Below are 17,548 nucleotides of genomic sequence, written 5' to 3'. Positions count from 1 at the left end.
ACTCAGTGGATAGAAGATAATTGGAGATTTTGATTTTAAGAAAATCCCTTTAAGACGAGAGGTAATGTATCTCAGGCCGGATTCTGTGCGCTCTCTATTCTCTAAGAGCAGCCATTCTGCTGACATTCGACTCTAAAAGTGACAATTTCAGTGGCGCCTAAGATGAAGCTTTATACTCTGCATTTTGGGGTATCCACGTTCCCCCCTTTCCTCGCAGTAAATTCTGCACTTGCCACTCCTGAGTACAGCGAAGACGTCTTTATTGCAATCGTGTGATATAAAGTTATGGAAGAAATCTTCTGTTGCGTCCAAGGTTCACTGGAGCAGCGGTGTTTCCTCTAGGAAAGGGTAAAGTACAATCACTCCCGTCGGGTGAACTGAACGCTCAAGATCAGAGACGGCTGGATCTTATAGGGGTGAGAATTATCTGCTTACTATATAATTATTACGCTTTTCTGCAGATTCGTCCCAAATCCGAGAACAATGAACATATTTCCGCTTTATGTACGATGCTGGATCGTTACATGATGGAAACTTCTGAAACTTTCTAAACAGTTTATATTTTAAATTCTGAGCCATTTTCAAGAGCTCCGCTTGCTGCCAGTGAAAAGGAGCATGCTAGCTTATATTCACCAACTGAAACTCTTTTGTTCTGATACTTGTCACAGCTGAGGTTTCATTACAACGTACACATTTCGCTGTAGACTGAACAGAGCAGACTCCAGGTGGGTACAGATTAGACTCGTTTCACATTCTGTATTTTGCACATTTGGGCGATGAAAGCTCCTGATGTGCACTATATAAACGCCCTGTAGACCAAGTAAATCCCAAGAAAGGAGCCTTTTGTCATAGACTGGGCCAGTGTCCTCGAGCAAATATTTTTTACTTTAAAGCTACTCTGTTATAATAGAGTAATAAGAAACAAACTAAAAAACCTGCAACTGACCCTGCTGATTACTGTACAGACTGGAGATCTTAGAATCATAGAATCATAGAATCGTAGAGTTGGAAGGGACCTCCTGGGCCATCTGGTCCAACCCCCTGCTCAAAGCAGGATTCGCTAAATCATCCCAGTTAGATGTCTGTCCAGCCTCTGTTTGAAGACTTCCATTGAAGGAGAACTCACCACTTCTCGTGGCAGCCTGTTCCACTCATTGATCACTCTAACTGTCAAAAAGTTTTTTCTAATATCTAATCTGTGTCTCCTCCCATTCAGCTTCATCCCATTGCTTCTAGTCTTTCCTTGTGCAAATGAGAATAAAGTTGATCCTTCTACAATGTGACAGCCCTTTAGATATTTGTAGACAGCTATTAAGTCTCCTCTCAGTCTTCTCTTTTGCAAACTAAACATCCCCAAATCCTGCAACCTTTCCTCATAAGACAGGGTTTGCAGACCGGTCACCATTCTGGTCGCTCTTTTCTGAACTTGCTCCAGTTTGTTGATGTCTTTTTTAAAATGTGGTGCCCAAAATTGGACACAATATTCCAGATGAGGTCTGACCAAAGAGGAGTAGAGGGAAATAATTACTTCACGTGATCTAGACTGTATGCTTCTGTTAATACATCCTATAATTGCATTTGCCTTTTTTGCTGCTGCATCACACTGTTGACTCATATTCAGTCTTTGATCTATTAGTATACCCAAGTCTTTTTCACATGTGCTGTCACTTAGCCCTATTCCTCCCATTCTATATATGCTTTTTTCATTTTTATTGCCCAGATGTAGTACTTTGCATTTCTCCCTGTTAAAAACCATTCTGTTAGTTGCTGCCCACTTCTCCAGTTTATTTAAATCTTTTTGAATCCTCTCTCTCTCTTCTCTAGTATTAGCTATCCCTCCTAGCTTTGTGTCATCAGCAAATTTAATCAGTTTACCCTCAATTCCTTCATCTAAATCGTTGATAAAGATGTTGAACAATACAGGGCCCAGGACAGAGCCCTGTGGTACCCCACTTGAGACATTCTTCCAACTGGATGTGCAGCCATTTACGACCACTCTTTGGGTCCGATCACTAAGCCAGTTATGAATCCACCTAACAGTTGCCTTGTCCATTCCATACTTAGTCATTTTTTCAATAAGGATTGTATGAGAGACTTTGTCAAATGCTTTGCTGAAGTCAAGATATACTATATCTACAGCATTTCCTTGATCCACCCAATCAGTAATACCATCATAGAAGGAAATTAAATTAGTCTGACATGACTTATTAGTTACAAACCCATGCTGACTCTGTTTAATCACTTCATTCTTATCCAGGTATTGACATACATGTTGTTTAATAATTTGTTCAAAGATCTTTCCTGGTATAGAAGTCAGACTCACCGGCCTATAGTTGCCTGGGTCCACCTTCTTCCCCTTTTTGAAGATAGGAACAACATTTGCTCTTCTCCAGTCTTCTGGCACTTCTCCTGTTCTCCAAGAATTTTCAAAGATTATGGAGAGGGGTTCAAAAATTTCTTCTGCTATCTCCTTCAGTACTCTGGGGTGTAATTCATCTGGACCTGGAGACTTGAATACATTTAGGTTAGCTAAGTGTTTCCTCACTATCTTTCTGTTTATAGATATCCTGGATTCTTCTATTCCCTTAATAGGACAGTGAATAACAGTTGATGTTACATTTCCTTTCTGAGAGAAAACAGATGCAAAATAGGAATTTAAAAGTTCAGCCTTCTCAACATCCTGTCTTACCATTTCATCATTTTCATCCTGTAAAAATCCTATAGCATCTTTGACTTTTCTTTTACTTTTGACATATCCCCAAAATCCTTTATTATTGCTTTTGACATCTCTTGCAAGCCTCAATTCATTTTCAGCTTTAGATAATCTGATTTGTGCCTTGCAGGTTCTGCAGACAGCATTATATTCTTCTTTAGATATGCCTCCTTCTTTCCATTTTATAAACATTTTTTGCTTCCTTTTTAGCATGTGCTTAAGTTCTGTGTTCATCCATCCTGGTTTCCTTAAATGCTTCCTATTCTTCCCTCTTTTCGGAATTGTTAACAACTGTGCTTTGAGAATTTCATTTTTCAAGATTTCCCATCCTTCCTGGACATTTTTGTCTTTAAGGATATCCAGCCATTGGATCCCTCCAATTCTCTTTCTGAATCCCTTAAAATCTGCCTTTCTGAAATCTAACCTTGACGTCTGAGTCTTCACAGGTCTTCCGCCTCTAGTTATCCAAAATTCTAAAATAGCATGGTCGCTACCTCCTAGGGTCCCAGCCACTTTTACCTCCTCAACCATTTCCTCCCTGTTTATAAGGATTAGATCCAAGGTAGCAGTTCCCCTTGTTTTCTCCTTTACCTTTTGGAAGATAAAGTTGTCAGCAAGAGAGGATAAGAATTTCCTTGACCTGTTAGTTTTGCCTGAGAGAGATTCCCAACAAATGTCTGGATAGTTGAAATCTCCCATGACAACTATGTCATATTTTTTGGAGAACTTGGCCATTTGATGCATAAAGAGTTCATCCATATCTTCAGCTTGCACAGGTGGCCTGTAGTAAATGCCTACAATGGTGTCCTTTCCATTGTTCTGTCCTTGTATTCTTACCCAAACAGTTTCCACAGAACTCCCAGTCTCTGAAGCTTCAATCTCTGTGCAGATATACGCATTTCTAACATACAATGCGACACCCCCTCCTCGTTTATCAAGTCTGTTTCTTGCAAATAAGTTGTATCCTTCTAGTCTTGTATTCCAATCATGTGTATTGTCCCACCAAGTTTCAGTGATTCCAATGACATCATATTTCTTTTCCTGTGTTAGTAGTTCCAATTCTCCTTGTTTGTTGCCCATGCTTTGTGCATTAGTATAGAAACATTTTAGTTTGTGATTGGTTTCTCTTTCTCCAATATTTTTTTTAATTAGATTCTTTCGTCTTTGTTCTTCCTTTCCACTTCTAATAGCAGAGTTCTCAGTAGCATTTGTCAGGTGTATGGCTTTTTCTGGTCGTTTGCTTCCCTTCCCATGTTGTTCTAGTTTAAAGCTCTCCTTACAAGTGTAGCAAGGCGACTTCCAAATACATGTTTTCCAGTCTTCGTAAGGTGCACCCCATCTCTAGCAAGTAGTCCATCGTATAAGTAGTTCACTCCGTGATCCAGAAATCCAAATCGTTGCTGACGGCACCATCGACGTAGCCAGTTGTTCACCTGCAGAATCTTATTCCACCTCCTTGTTCCATGGCCATCCACTGGGAGGATGGAAGAGAAGACCACCTGCGCTCCCAGTTCTTTCACTTTCTTGCCTAAGTCTTCAAAGTCTCTGCAGATGGTTTCCAGGTCGTTTCTTGCGGTGTCATTTGTCCCCACATGTAGTAGCAGGAATGGGTAGTCATCTGTAGGTCTGAAGAGTCCTGATATCCTGTCAGACACATCTTTAATTTTTGCACCTGGAAGACAGCACATTTCTCTTGAAGTTATATCCGGTCTGCAGATAGCGGCCTCTGTTCCTCTCAACAGGGAATCCCCCATGACCACCACTCTCCGTTTCTTCTTCACAACATTTTTCTTTCTCCATCCAGGAGGACTCTGAAGGCGTACAAGGTTGCTGTTTGTTGGCAAGGTCTTATCCTGATGTATTTCTTCATCGTTTTCCTGCGTGAGAGCCTGGTACTGGTTTCTGAGCAGTATGGGTGCTGACTGCCTCCTGATCCTCCTGCTTCTCTGTGTCACATGTCTCCATTCCTCTGTTTCTTCAGGTGCACTTCGAATTTCTTCTCTTTCTGTAACATGAAGAGATAATTCTGCTCTGTCCAAGAACTCTTCACCTTCCTTAATGATCTTCAACGTAGCTAACCTCTCTTCGAGATTTTGCAACTTTTCCTCCAACAGGGTCACAAGCTTGCATTTGTGGCATGTGAAGTTTGGCTTTTCCACTGGTAAATCTGTGAACATGTAGCAAGAAATGCAGCTCACCAAATGGCTCCTGGCCTCTTCCATCTTGAGATTTCTTAAAAAGATGAAAGATGAGCCAAAATTCGATTTCCTCTTTTCAGCTGCAACGGCCAAAACCCAGTGATCGTTGAGCTCGCGGAGACTCTTCACTTATCCCAGAAGGCACTGGGAATATGCAAATGATCTCCTCAAGACTCTTCCCCTGGTTTCTTGACCCCGCAGTTCATAGTGGTTCCTGCGTGAGCTGAGATAGCCCTAACCACAGACTAGACTATGGTAGCTCGGACCTGTGCGGCCTGAAAGGCTATCGAGTGCTTAACGTTCCTCCTAAAGGAGCGGAGGGCAGAGCAGAGTGTAAATTACCTACAGAAGGGAAAGTGTGCTGAAATAGAAAGAGATCACAGAGTGAGGAAAGTAAACCATGAAGTACAAACTAAAGTATGAAGTGTTATTAAATATGTAATTATTTCCTAAAAAGAAACAGAAGGTAGGTGCAGGGCAAAGAACAGAAACAGCAGAGCAATAAACCGCAGCTGGTTTTTCACTGACTGGCTTTAGGCTATAGCAGAATGGGTGAACATCCACAAGAGACTATCACCAGCAGGAAATACCAGCAGGGGTACAGAATATAAAGCCGCACCAGAAAGGTGATACTGCAGACAAATGAAAACACCTGTGTTATGCAAAACAGACTGCAGCCAGAATAAAAGAACCTAAACACCCGGAGGAAAAGGTGTATCTGCTGTGGCTCGGCCCACAGAGAAACCAACCACAGGCTCAAGGTTTAGAAGTCAGGAGCATGATAATTTCTTTACCCTACAGGGGGCGTATTAAAAATTGTATTCTGTGCAGTATGTTTCTTTAATGGGGGTCAATGGCTGATGTATTGGACTGTACTGTATGTCTATACAAAAGCATATGTAAGCTGTACACTGGGATGAATACTGACGACATACAATGCAAAGGAAAAAAAAGATGTTAGCCCAGCCTTACCTGCACTGATACAGAGTAAAAAATAACAGGACTGGAGAGCTCTCCAGCTGAGATGTGCAGCTCACAGAGGATTGTATAGATTATAAGTGGATATGTCTAGGATATACAGCACTGAGGAAAAGTTTTAAAAAGGTGTTTAATTTTTTTTTTTGCCATTTTAGCAGTTTACCAAAACATTTTCAAGATCCTGTTCTATAATCAATCTGGGCTTAAAGTGCCGACCCTCGGCTTTAATTTTAAGGGATTCACATGGTTATTGGAGGAAGGGTTTAGTAATTACAGCGCTTAAATATGTAGCTGCTTCTTTTAAAGGGACCAAAAGTAACGGGAGAAATATCGCAGAAGCTCTTTAACGGTCTGCATGGTCTTTTCCCTCATTAATCCATCATCAGTTAATCAGGTAAAAGATCTGAAGCTGATTCCAGGTGCAGAATTTGCATTTGGAAGCTGATGCTGTGAACCCACAACATGCGGACAAATTATCTCTCAATGGAAGGGGAAACAGACCATCATTTGGCCAAAAAAAGAAGACGAAATCGATCAGAGTGATAGCAGAAATATTAGAAGCGGCCAAAGCAACAGTTCGGTGCATTCTGCAAAAAAAGGTGACGTGAGCTCAGGAACTTAAAAAGGCGTGGATGTCCCCAGAAGACATCAGTGGTGGATGATTGCAAGGTAAAGAAAAACCCCATTATAACATCCACCCAAGTGAAGAAAACTCTCCAGGAAGTCGATGTCTCAGTATCTAAGTCTACCATAAGGCTGAGCTCGCATGTGGCGGTTTTTTCTTGTTTCCGCGGCGGTTTTAACCTCGCGATTTTGCCGCGAAAACGCGAAAAATAAGCATCCCATGCATTCCTATGGGATTCCGCAATGCTGTGCTAATGCTGCGGTTTTTACCGCAGCGGAATCGTTTGCGGTAAAAAATGCAGCATGCTCATTAATTTCGCGGAATCGCGGCGATCCCGCACCCATAGGAATGCATTGTTCTGCTTACTTTCCGCATGTGGCTGTGCACACCATGCGAAAAGTAAGCAGAACATTTGCGGATGGTACCCACGGCCCGGAGGAGAGGAGACTGTTCTCCGGGCTCTGGGTACCGTATCCCTGTAAAAAATAGAATTAAAATAAAAAATATTGTTATTCTCACCTTCCGACGTCCCGCGCAGCCTTCCCGCCTCTCACCACGCTCCCGGTCCCAGTAATCCTTTGCGAGCGATGACGTCCGTTCTCGCGGGATCGCGAAGTCTCGCGGTCATTGCGAATGACCGCGAGACGTCGCGATCCCGCGAGAACGGACGTCATCGTGGTAATTCGCGCAAAGGACTACTGGGACCGGGAGCATGGAGAGAGGCAGGAAGGCTGCGCGGGACGTCGGAAGGTGAGAATAACAATATATACGGTATATATATTTTTTTAATTATTTTTTACATCCTATCTTTTACTATTGATGCCGCATAGGCAGCCTCAATAGTAAAAAGTTGGTCACACTCGTCAAACACTATGTTTGACTAGTGTGACCAACCTGTCAATCAGTTCTCCAAGCGATGCTCCAGATCGCTTGGAAAACGCTAGCAATTCTGCAAGCTAATAACGCTTGCAAAATGCTAGTTTTTCCGCAGGAAAATCACGGGAATTTAAAATGCGATTTTCCCGCAGAATGGAAATCGGAATTCTCGAGGTAATTTCCGCGAGAGTTCCGCTACGTGTGAACCCAGCCTAAAGAGAAGACTTCATGATAGCAAACACAGAGGGGTCACCACAAGATGCAAACCATTAATCAGCCTGAAAATATAAAGGCCAGATTATATTTTGCTAAAAAAAACATCTAAGGCTAGGTTCAGACTAGCGTTTTGGCCAGCAACGCACAGGCCGCCGCTAAGCCCCGCCCCCTGCGGTCATCTCCTCCTAGTGTCGCAGATCGCTGCATGTGATTTGCACACCCTATCTTTAGCATAGGGTGCGCAGACCGTGCGCTAGTAGGGCTTTGCGTGCGCTGCGCCCTTTTGATGGTGTGCCGACGTGTGCCGAACGCACCATGTTGCATTCTGGTGTGCTCGGAGAACCGTCAAAAGGGCGCAGCACTCTCAAAATCCTACTAGCGCACGGTCTGCGCACCCTATGCTAAAGATAGGGTGTGCAGATCGCATGCAGCGATGTGCGACACTAGGAGGAGATGACCGGAGGGGGCGGGGCTTAGCGGCGGCCGTGCGCTAAGGGCCAAAACGCTAGTCTGAAGCTAGCCTAAGAAAGACAATCAGTGCTGGAAAAGCAAAACTAAGGGTACCGTCACACTTGGCGACGCACCAGCGATCCCGACAATGATATGACCTAGTAGGGATCGCTGGTGCGTCGCTACGTGGTCGCTGGTGAGATGTCAAACAAAGAGATCTCACCAGCGACGCAGCAACGATACGGAAAGATACGACGGTCGTTGGGACCCTGTCTCTCAGACCTGTAGTATTGAGGTCGTTCGTCGTTGTCCCTGTCAAACACAGCGATGCATGCTGGCCAGCGGGACACCAGCGATCAAAAAATGGCCCAGGACATTCGAGCACGATCAGCGACATCGCAGCATGGGCCCGATCGCTGCCATGTGTCACACGTAGCGAGATCGCAGGCAAGATCGCTGTTGCGTCACAAAATCGGTGATGCAATAGCGATCTCGCAAGCGATCTCGCTATGTGAGACGGGGACTTAAGATCAACCTGTACAAGAATGAGAAGACAGTATAGAGAAGGATTGGAGCGGCTCCTGATCCTCAGCACATCCTCTATAACACTTGGTGGAGGTAGTGTGATGGCGAGGGCATGAATGGCTCACAATGGAGCAGGGTCACTAGTGGTTATTAATGATGTAACTGAAGACAGAAGCAGCCAGATGAATCCTGTGAGCACAGAGAGATACTTTCTGCTCTGTTTCAACCAAGTGCAGCAAGGTTGATTGGACGCTACACAGGACAGATGGACAATGACCCAAAAACATTCTGCAATGGCCGAGTCATCAACAGAGCTCAGCCTCATCGAGCTGCATTTCACAGGGTATAGTCAAAACTGACGGCAGAAAGATCCACAAACAAGCGAGAACTGAAGTCACTGCAGTAAAGGTGGCAAAGCCTCACACCAAGACCAGCGATGGTGACGTCCATGGCCTCCAGATTTCAGACCATCATTGCTGCAAAGCTTCACACTGGAGGAGACCAGCGATGGTGACATCCATGATCTCCACACTTCAGGCCATCATTGCTGCAAAGCCTCACACAGGAGGATACCAGCGATGGTGACGTCCATGATCTCCAGACTTCAGGCCGTCATTGCTGCAAAGCCTCGCACAGGAGGAAACCAGCGATGGTGACGTCCATGGATCCAGACTTCAGGCCGTTATTACTATGAAGGATTCTCTACAAAGTATTAAACATGAACATTTTATTTATGGGAAAGTTAATTTGTACAATTACTTCCGAGCCCCTGAAATTAGGAGACTTTGTGGAAAAATGGCTGCAATTCCTAATCGTTTCACAGGACATTTTTGTTCAACACCTTTAATTACACCTGAAAGTCTCAGGTCGCATCTCTGTTGTTTCATCTTACATCCAAAATAGCGGCCTGCAGAGTCATGAAGATTCGTCATTGGCTAAATATTTCTGGACCCAATCGTACATGATTGGTAAGTATGTGCCCGGACTTCTCAGCATGGAGGACACCATTAGTCCTGACCAAATCCACATTTCCATTTGCTGACATCATTATTATTTTTATTATTATTTATTTACAGTATATAGCACCATTGGTTCCATGGTGCTGTACATGAGAAGGGGTTACATACAGATTACAGATATCACTTACAGCAAACAAACTAACAATCACAGACTGATACAGAGGGGAGAGAGGACCCTGCCCTTTTGGACTTACATGCTACAGGATGGTGGGGAAGGAGACAGTAGGTTGGGGGGTTACAGCAGTTCCAGTGATGGTGAGGTGGTAGCTCCAGTAGTGGTGAGGAGGCAGCGGGGATCACTGCAGGCTGTAGGCTTTCCTGAAGAGATGGGTTTTCAGGTTCCGTCTGAAGGATCCAAGTGAGGTTGATAGCCGGACGTGTTGGGGCAGGGAATTCCAGAGGATGGGGGCTATTCGGGAGAAGTCTTGGAGGCGGTTGGGTGAGGAGCGAATAAGTGTGGAGGAGAAGAGGAGGTCTTGGGAGGACCGGAGCTTCCTTGAGGGAAGGTATCTGGAGATTAGTTCAGAGATGTATGGAGGAGAGAGGTTGTAGATGGCCTTGTAGGTCAGTATTAGTAATTTGAACTGGATACGCTGAGGGAATGGGAGCCAGTGAAGAGATTTGCAGAGGGGAGAAGTGGAAGAGTAGCGAGGAGATAAATTAGTCGGGCGGCAGAGTTGAGATTGGACTGGAGAGGTGCGAGGGTGTTAGCAGGGAGGCCACAGAAAAGGATGTTGCAATAGTCGAGGTGGGAGATGATGAGGGCATGCACAAGCATTTTAGTAGATTGAGGGTTGAGGAAGGGACGGATTCTGGAAATATTTTTGAGCTGGAGGCGACAGGAGGTGGAGAGAGCTTGGATGTGCGGCTTGAAGGACAGGGCAGAGTCAAGGGTTACTCCGAGGCAGCGGACCTCCGGTACAGGGGAAAGCGTGATGTTGTCAATTGTTATAGAAAGGTCGGGTAAGGAAGATCTGTGAGATGGGGGAAAGATGATCAGTTCAGATTTGTCCACATTGAGTTCGAGGAAGCGAGAGGAGAGGAAAGGAGGATATGGCTGATAGACACTCTGGGATTCTGGAGAGCAGAGAGGTGATGTCTGGGCCAGAGAGGTAGATCTGAGTATCATCTGCATAAAGGTGGTACTGGAATCCGTGGGACTTTGAGTTGCCCCAGACCAAGTGTGTAGATTGAGAAGAGTAGGGGTCCTAAAACAGAGCCTTGGGGGACTCCAACAGAGAGAGGGTGGGATGAGGAGTTAGTGTGGGAGTGGGAGACGCTGAATGTGCGGTTGGAAAGGTATGAGGAGATCCAGGATAGGGCAAGGTCTTTGATGCCAAAGGAGGAGAGGATCTGTCGTAGGAGGCAGTGGTCAACTGTGTCGAAAGCAGAGGACAGGTCTAGAAGCAGGAGTATAGAGTATTGTCCGTTAGCTTTGGCTGTATGTAGGTCGTTGGTAGTTTTGGTCAGGGCTGTCTCAGTGGAATGATGGGGGCGGAAGCCAGATTGTAGATTGTCAAAGAGCAAGTTAGATGAAAGGTGGGAGGAAAGTTCAGTGTGGACATGCTGCTCCATGACATGCAGCCACAGACTTTCCGCACCCTTCACCAAGCGTCACTGCTCCTGCAGACCCTCATTAGTTTGCTGCTCTTCAGACCTTTGGGATCTGCCTTCTGTGACAGCAAAATATTTCACATGATGTCCTCAAGGCCAGACATTTTTCTGCTCCCCAGTTCCTATGTTTTTGTCCATAGTCGGATCCCTTTGCCTTGTCTCGCTGTGAAATGTCCGGGGTTTTTGGCTTCAGGTCTTCCATAAAGTCGACTTCTGGACAGACGTCTTTGAACAGTAGATGAGTTTTGCTGGTTCACAATAATTGCAGCCACATTGGAGCTTATGTCCTCTTCCTATAGGACGTAAGTTGTGCCTCATCTGCTGCACTGAGCTTGCCCATTTGCTTATGTTGCCCATTTCTTGGTGCTTCTTCAAAACAGCTTGAAAAACTGAGGATTGAAATACAATTCTGCTGTGAAATCTTTACCTGGGAGAGACGCTGCCTCTACCCCTTATAATCAGCTTTAAAGGATACCGATTATCTGCCATGGCAGCTGTAGACCCCACCCCCATATAGTCGCCATTAGTGATGAGCGACTTTGCCTTTTTTAGGGTCGAGTCAGGTTTCATGAAACCCGACTTTCTCAAAAGTCGAGTCGAACGAAATCGGCCGACTATAGGGAAAAGTCGTGAAACACGAAACCCAATGCAAGTCAATGGGGAGAAAAGTCGGCAGTGAGTGGAGGACTGTAAACACACCTGGCATGAAATTTAACCCTAGAGGCGTCGAAATCGTTCTCTCTCTCTCCCTCTCTCCCACTCCAGCTCCGCTCCCGCTCCGCTCTGCTTCTCTCATTGGCTGAAAAAAGTCACGTGCAAGCATTCGGCGAAACCCGACTTTGACTTTTGAATCTGACCGACCTGTTTCACTCAACCTTAGTCGCCATCTTGGTACACCTGTGGCCAGGCTTCACAGGAACCCGAGATGTCTTCTATATACTGAAGAAAATAAAACAAGTGAACAAACGATAGAAAATTCAAGTCCCCTAAAAATAAAAAGTCCAGTAAAAAAACAAAAAAAAAAACAAGTTCTAAAAATATCAAATATAAAGTTTTAAAAAAACATAAAAAGGTTAAAAAAAACAAAGCAGTTTTCGAAACATAAGGAAATAAAAAGTTTTGAAAATATCAAAAATAAAGTTTTTTAAAAAAGTAAAAAACGCAGAGATTCAAAAACAAAGTTTTAAAAATATATAAAAATTTTAAAGATTAAAAAAAGCAAATCACTATCTAATAACCATAAAAAACAGATGTGCATATTTGCGTATGTAAAGTCTGATCCAAACATCATCTAAAAACCAATAAAATAATAATCTATATATAAAATTGAATGTGCGTGTGTGTGTATGTGTATCACCAACCAATCACGAAGCATCTTTCATTTCACCAGAGCTGATTAAATAAAGCCGAGCTGTGATTGGTTGCTATGAGCAACAGTTTTCTCACTCCACGACACCTCAGCAGACTCTGACCGGGTGGAAGAAATCTAGCATCTGTGGGAACATAAGCTCCCAGCCATTGTCTGCCCCCCAGAAAGGAGCAGAGAGCACATGACAGAAATGAATCCCTCCCTCCCTGCCCATATACCCATCATACATCCTCCATCCCATAGGCACATCTTCCTTCTTAAAGGGATCCCAGGTATGGAAGTCAGGGCAATAATCCAGCGTCCTGATTCTCACCCCAGGCTGACGGGATGATGTGGGATATTAGGGGTAGTAGTCCGGTGGCTCTGGCTGATGGGGATGATGTGGGATATTAGGGGTAGTAGTCCGGTGGCTCTGGCTGACGGGATGATGTGGGATATCAGGGGTAGTAGTCCGGTGGCTCTGGCTGACGGGATGATGTGGGATATAAGGGGTAGTAGTCTGGTGGCTCTGGCTGATGGGATGATGTGGGATATAAGGGGTAGTAGTCCGGTGGCTCTGGCTGATGGGATGATGTGGGATAATAGGGGTAGTAGTCTGGTGGCTCTGGCTGATGGGATGATGTGGGATATAAGGGGTAGTAGTCCGGTGGCTCTGGCTGATGGGATGATGTGGGATATAAGGGGTAGTAGTCCGGTGGCTCTGGCTGACGGGATGATGTGGGATATTAGGGGTAGTAGTCCGGTGGCTCTGGCTGACGGGATGATGTGGGATATTAGGGGTAGTAGTCTGGTGGCTCTGGCTGATGGGATGATGTGGGATATAAGGGGTAGTAGTCCGGTGGCTCTGGCTGACGGGATGATGTGGGATATTAGGGGTAGTAGTCCGGTGGCTCTGACGGGATGATGTGTGATATTAGGGGTAGTAGTCCGGTGGCTCTGGCTGATGGGGATGATGTGGGATATTAGGGGTAGTAGTCCGGTGGCTCTGGCTGACGGGATGATGTGGGATATTAGTGGTAGTAGTCCGGTGGCTCTGGGTGATGGGGATGATGTGGGATATTAGGGGTAGTAGTCCGGTGGCTCTGGCTGACGGGATGATGTGGGATATTAGTGGTAGTAGTCCGGTGGCTCTGGCTGATGGGGATGATGTGGGATATTAGGGGTAGTAGTCCGGTGGCTCTGGCTGATGGGATGATGTGGGATATTAGGGGTAGTAGTCCGGTGGCTCTGGCTGATGGGGATGATGTGGGATATTAGGGGTAGTAGTCCGGTGGCTCTGGCTGACGGGATGATGTGGGATATTAGTGGTAGTAGTCCGGTGGCTCTGGCTGATGGGATGATGTGGGATATTAGGGGTAGTAGTCCGGTGGCTCTGGCTGATGGGGATGATGTGGGATATTAGGGGTAGTAGTCCGGTGGCTCTGGCTGACGGGATGATGTGGGATATTAGGGGTAGTAGTCCGGTGACTCTGGCTGATTGGATGATGTGGGATATTAGGGGTAGTAGTCCGGTGGCTCTGGCTGATGGGATGATGTGGGATATTAGGAGTAGTAGTCTGGTGGCTCTGGCTGACGAGATGATGTGGGATATTAGTGGTAGTAGTCCGGTGGCTCTGGCTGACGGAATGATGTGGGATATTAGGGGTAGTAGTCCGGTGGCTCTGGCTGATGGGATGATGTGGGATATTAGGGGTAGTAGTCCGGTGACTCTGGCTGACGGGATGATGTGGGATATTAGAGGTAGTAGTCCGGTGGCTCTGGCTGATGGGATGATGTGGGATATTAGGGGTAGTAGTCCGGTGACTCTGGCTGATTGGATGATGTGGGATATTAGGGGTAGTAGTCCGGTGGCTCTGGCTGATGGGATGATGTGGGATATTAGGGGTAGTAGTCCGGTGGCTCTGGCTGACGGGATGATGTGGGATATTAGGGGTAGTAGTCCGGTGGCTCTGGCTGATGGGATGATGTGGGATATTAGGGGTAGTAGTCCGGTGACTCTGGCTGATTGGATGATGTGGGATATTAGGGGTAGTAGTCCGGTGGCTCTGGCTGACGGGATGATGTGGGATATTAGGGGTAGTAGTCCGGTGGCTCTGGCTGATGGGATGATGTGGGATATTAGGGGTAGTAGTCCGGTGGCTCTGGCTGACGGGATGATGTGGGATATTAGGGGTAGTAGTCCGGTGGCTCTGGCTGATGGGATGATGTGGGATATTAGGGGTAGTAGTCCGGTGACTCTGGCTGATTGGATGATGTGGGATATTAGGGGTAGTAGTCCGGTGGCTCTGGCTGACGGGATGATGTGGGATATTAGGGGTAGTAGTCCGGTGACTCTGGCTGATTGGATGATGTGGGATATTAGGGGTAGTAGTCCGGTGGCTCTGGCTGATGGGATGATGTGGGATATTAGGAGTAGTAGTCTGGTGGCTCTGGCTGACGAGATGATGTGGGATATTAGTGGTAGTAGTCCGGTGGCTCTGGCTGACGGAATGATGTGGGATATTAGGGGTAGTAGTCCGGTGGCTCTGGCTGATGGGATGATGTGGGATATTAGGGGTAGTAGTCCGGTGACTCTGGCTGACGGGATGATGTGGGATATTAGAGGTAGTAGTCCGGTGGCTCTGGCTGATGGGATGATGTGGGATATTAGGGGTAGTAGTCCGGTGACTCTGGCTGATTGGATGATGTGGGATATTAGGGGTAGTAGTCCGGTGGCTCTGGCTGATGGGATGATGTGGGATATTAGGGGTAGTAGTCCGGTGGCTCTGGCTGACGGGATGATGTGGGATATTAGGGGTAGTAGTCCGGTGGCTCTGGCTGATGGGATGATGTGGGATATTAGGGGTAGTAGTCCGGTGACTCTGGCTGATTGGATGATGTGGGATATTAGGGGTAGTAGTCCGGTGGCTCTGGCTGACGGGATGATGTGGGATATTAGGGGTAGTAGTCCGGTGGCTCTGGCTGATGGGATGATGTGGGATATTAGGGGTAGTAGTCCGGTGGCTCTGGCTGACGGGATGATGTGGGATATTAGGGGTAGTAGTCCGGTGGCTCTGGCTGATGGGATGATGTGGGATATTAGGGGTAGTAGTCCGGTGACTCTGGCTGATTGGATGATGTGGGATATTAGGGGTAGTAGTCCGGTGGCTCTGGCTGATGGGATGATGTGGGATATTAGGGGTAGTAGTCCGGTGGCTCTGGCTGACGGGATGATGTGGGATATTAGTGGTAGTAGTCCGGTGGCTCTGGCTGATTGGATGATGTGGGATATTAGGGGTAGTAGTCCGGTGGCTCTGGCTGATGGGATGATGTGGGATATTAGGGGTAGTAGTCCGGTGGCTCTGGCTGACGGGATGATGTGGGATATTAGGGGTAGTAGTCCGGTGACTCTGGCTGATTGGATGATGTGGGATATTAGGGGTAGTAGTCCGGTGGCTCTGGCTGATGGGATGATGTGGGATATTAGGAGTAGTAGTCTGGTGGCTCTGGCTGACGAGATGATGTGGGATATTAGTGGTAGTAGTCCGGTGGCTCTGGCTGACGGAATGATGTGGGATATTAGGGGTAGTAGTCCGGTGGCTCTGGCTGATGGGATGATGTGGGATATTAGGGGTAGTAGTCCGGTGACTCTGGCTGACGGGATGATGTGGGATATTAGAGGTAGTAGTCCGGTGGCTCTGGCTGATGGGATGATGTGGGATATTAGGGGTAGTAGTCCGGTGACTCTGGCTGATTGGATGATGTGGGATATTAGGGGTAGTAGTCCGGTGGCTCTGGCTGATGGGATGATGTGGGATATTAGGGGTAGTAGTCCGGTGGCTCTGGCTGACGGGATGATGTGGGATATTAGGGGTAGTAGTCCGGTGGCTCTGGCTGATGGGATGATGTGGGATATTAGGGGTAGTAGTCCGGTGACTCTGGCTGATTGGATGATGTGGGATATTAGGGGTAGTAGTCCGGTGGCTCTGGCTGACGGGATGATGTGGGATATTAGGGGTAGTAGTCCGGTGGCTCTGGCTGATGGGATGATGTGGGATATTAGGGGTAGTAGTCTGGTGGCTCTGGCTGACGGGATGATGTGGGATATTAGGGGTAGTAGTCCGGTGGCTCTGGCTGATGGGATGATGTGGGATATTAGGGGTAGTAGTCCGGTGACTCTGGCTGATTGGATGATGTGGGATATTAGGGGTAGTAGTCCGGTGGCTCTGGCTGATGGGATGATGTGGGATATTAGGGGTAGTAGTCCGGTGGCTCTGGCTGACGGGATGATGTGGGATATTAGTGGTAGTAGTCCGGTGGCTCTGGCTGACGGGATGATGTGGGATATTAGGGGTAGTAGTCCGGTGGCTCTGGCTGACGGGATGATGTGGGATATTAGGGGTAGTAGTCCGGGGGCTGTGGCTGACGGAATGATGTGGGATATTAGGGGTAGTAGTCCGGTGGCTCTGGCTGACGGAATGATGTGGGATATTAGGGGTAGTAGTCCGGTGGCTCTGGCTGATGGGATGATGTGGGATATTAGGGGTAGTAGTCCGGTGGCTCTGGCTGATGGGATGATGTGGGATATTAGGGGTAGTAGTCCGGTGGCTCTGGCTGATGGGATGATGTGGGATATTAGGGGTAGTAGTCCGGGGGCTGTGGCTGACGGGATGATGTGGGATATTAGGGGTAGTAGTCCGGTGGCTCTGGCTGACGGAATGATGTGGGATATTAGGGGTAGTAGTCCGGTGGCTCTGGCTGACGGAATGGTGTGGGATATTAGGGGTAGTAGTCCGATGGCTCTGGCTGATGGGATGATGTGGGATATTAGGGGTAGTAGTCCGGTGGCTCTGGCTGATGGGATGATGTGGGATATTATAATGAATGTGGCTACGCGGAGTGGGCGGGGTTCTACACTCAGCTTTATATATATATATATATATATATATAGATATAGATATAATCATAATTTGCTATAACTAAGCG

General features: G+C 46.7%; 1 protein-coding gene across 1 annotated transcript in view; it reads left to right on the top strand.

Moving 5' to 3' along the window:
• Window positions 1-337: 337 nt before the first annotated feature.
• The window catches only part of XPNPEP1 (X-prolyl aminopeptidase 1), a 42,669-nt gene continuing 25,458 nt past the window's right edge, over window positions 338-17,548 (top strand). The window contains exon 1 of the mRNA XM_073553089.1: window positions 338-416. The gene's annotated coding sequence lies outside the window, so the exon portion shown is untranslated. The remainder of the gene's footprint in view (window positions 417-17,548) is intronic.

Source organism: Dendrobates tinctorius, unplaced genomic scaffold, assembly GCF_039654945.1.
Source record: "Dendrobates tinctorius isolate UK_male_01 unplaced genomic scaffold, ASM3965494v1 ptg000196l, whole genome shotgun sequence".
NCBI classification, from domain to species: Eukaryota; Metazoa; Chordata; class Amphibia; order Anura; family Dendrobatidae; genus Dendrobates; species Dendrobates tinctorius.
This window is presented reverse-complemented; position numbering and strand designations above follow the sequence as displayed.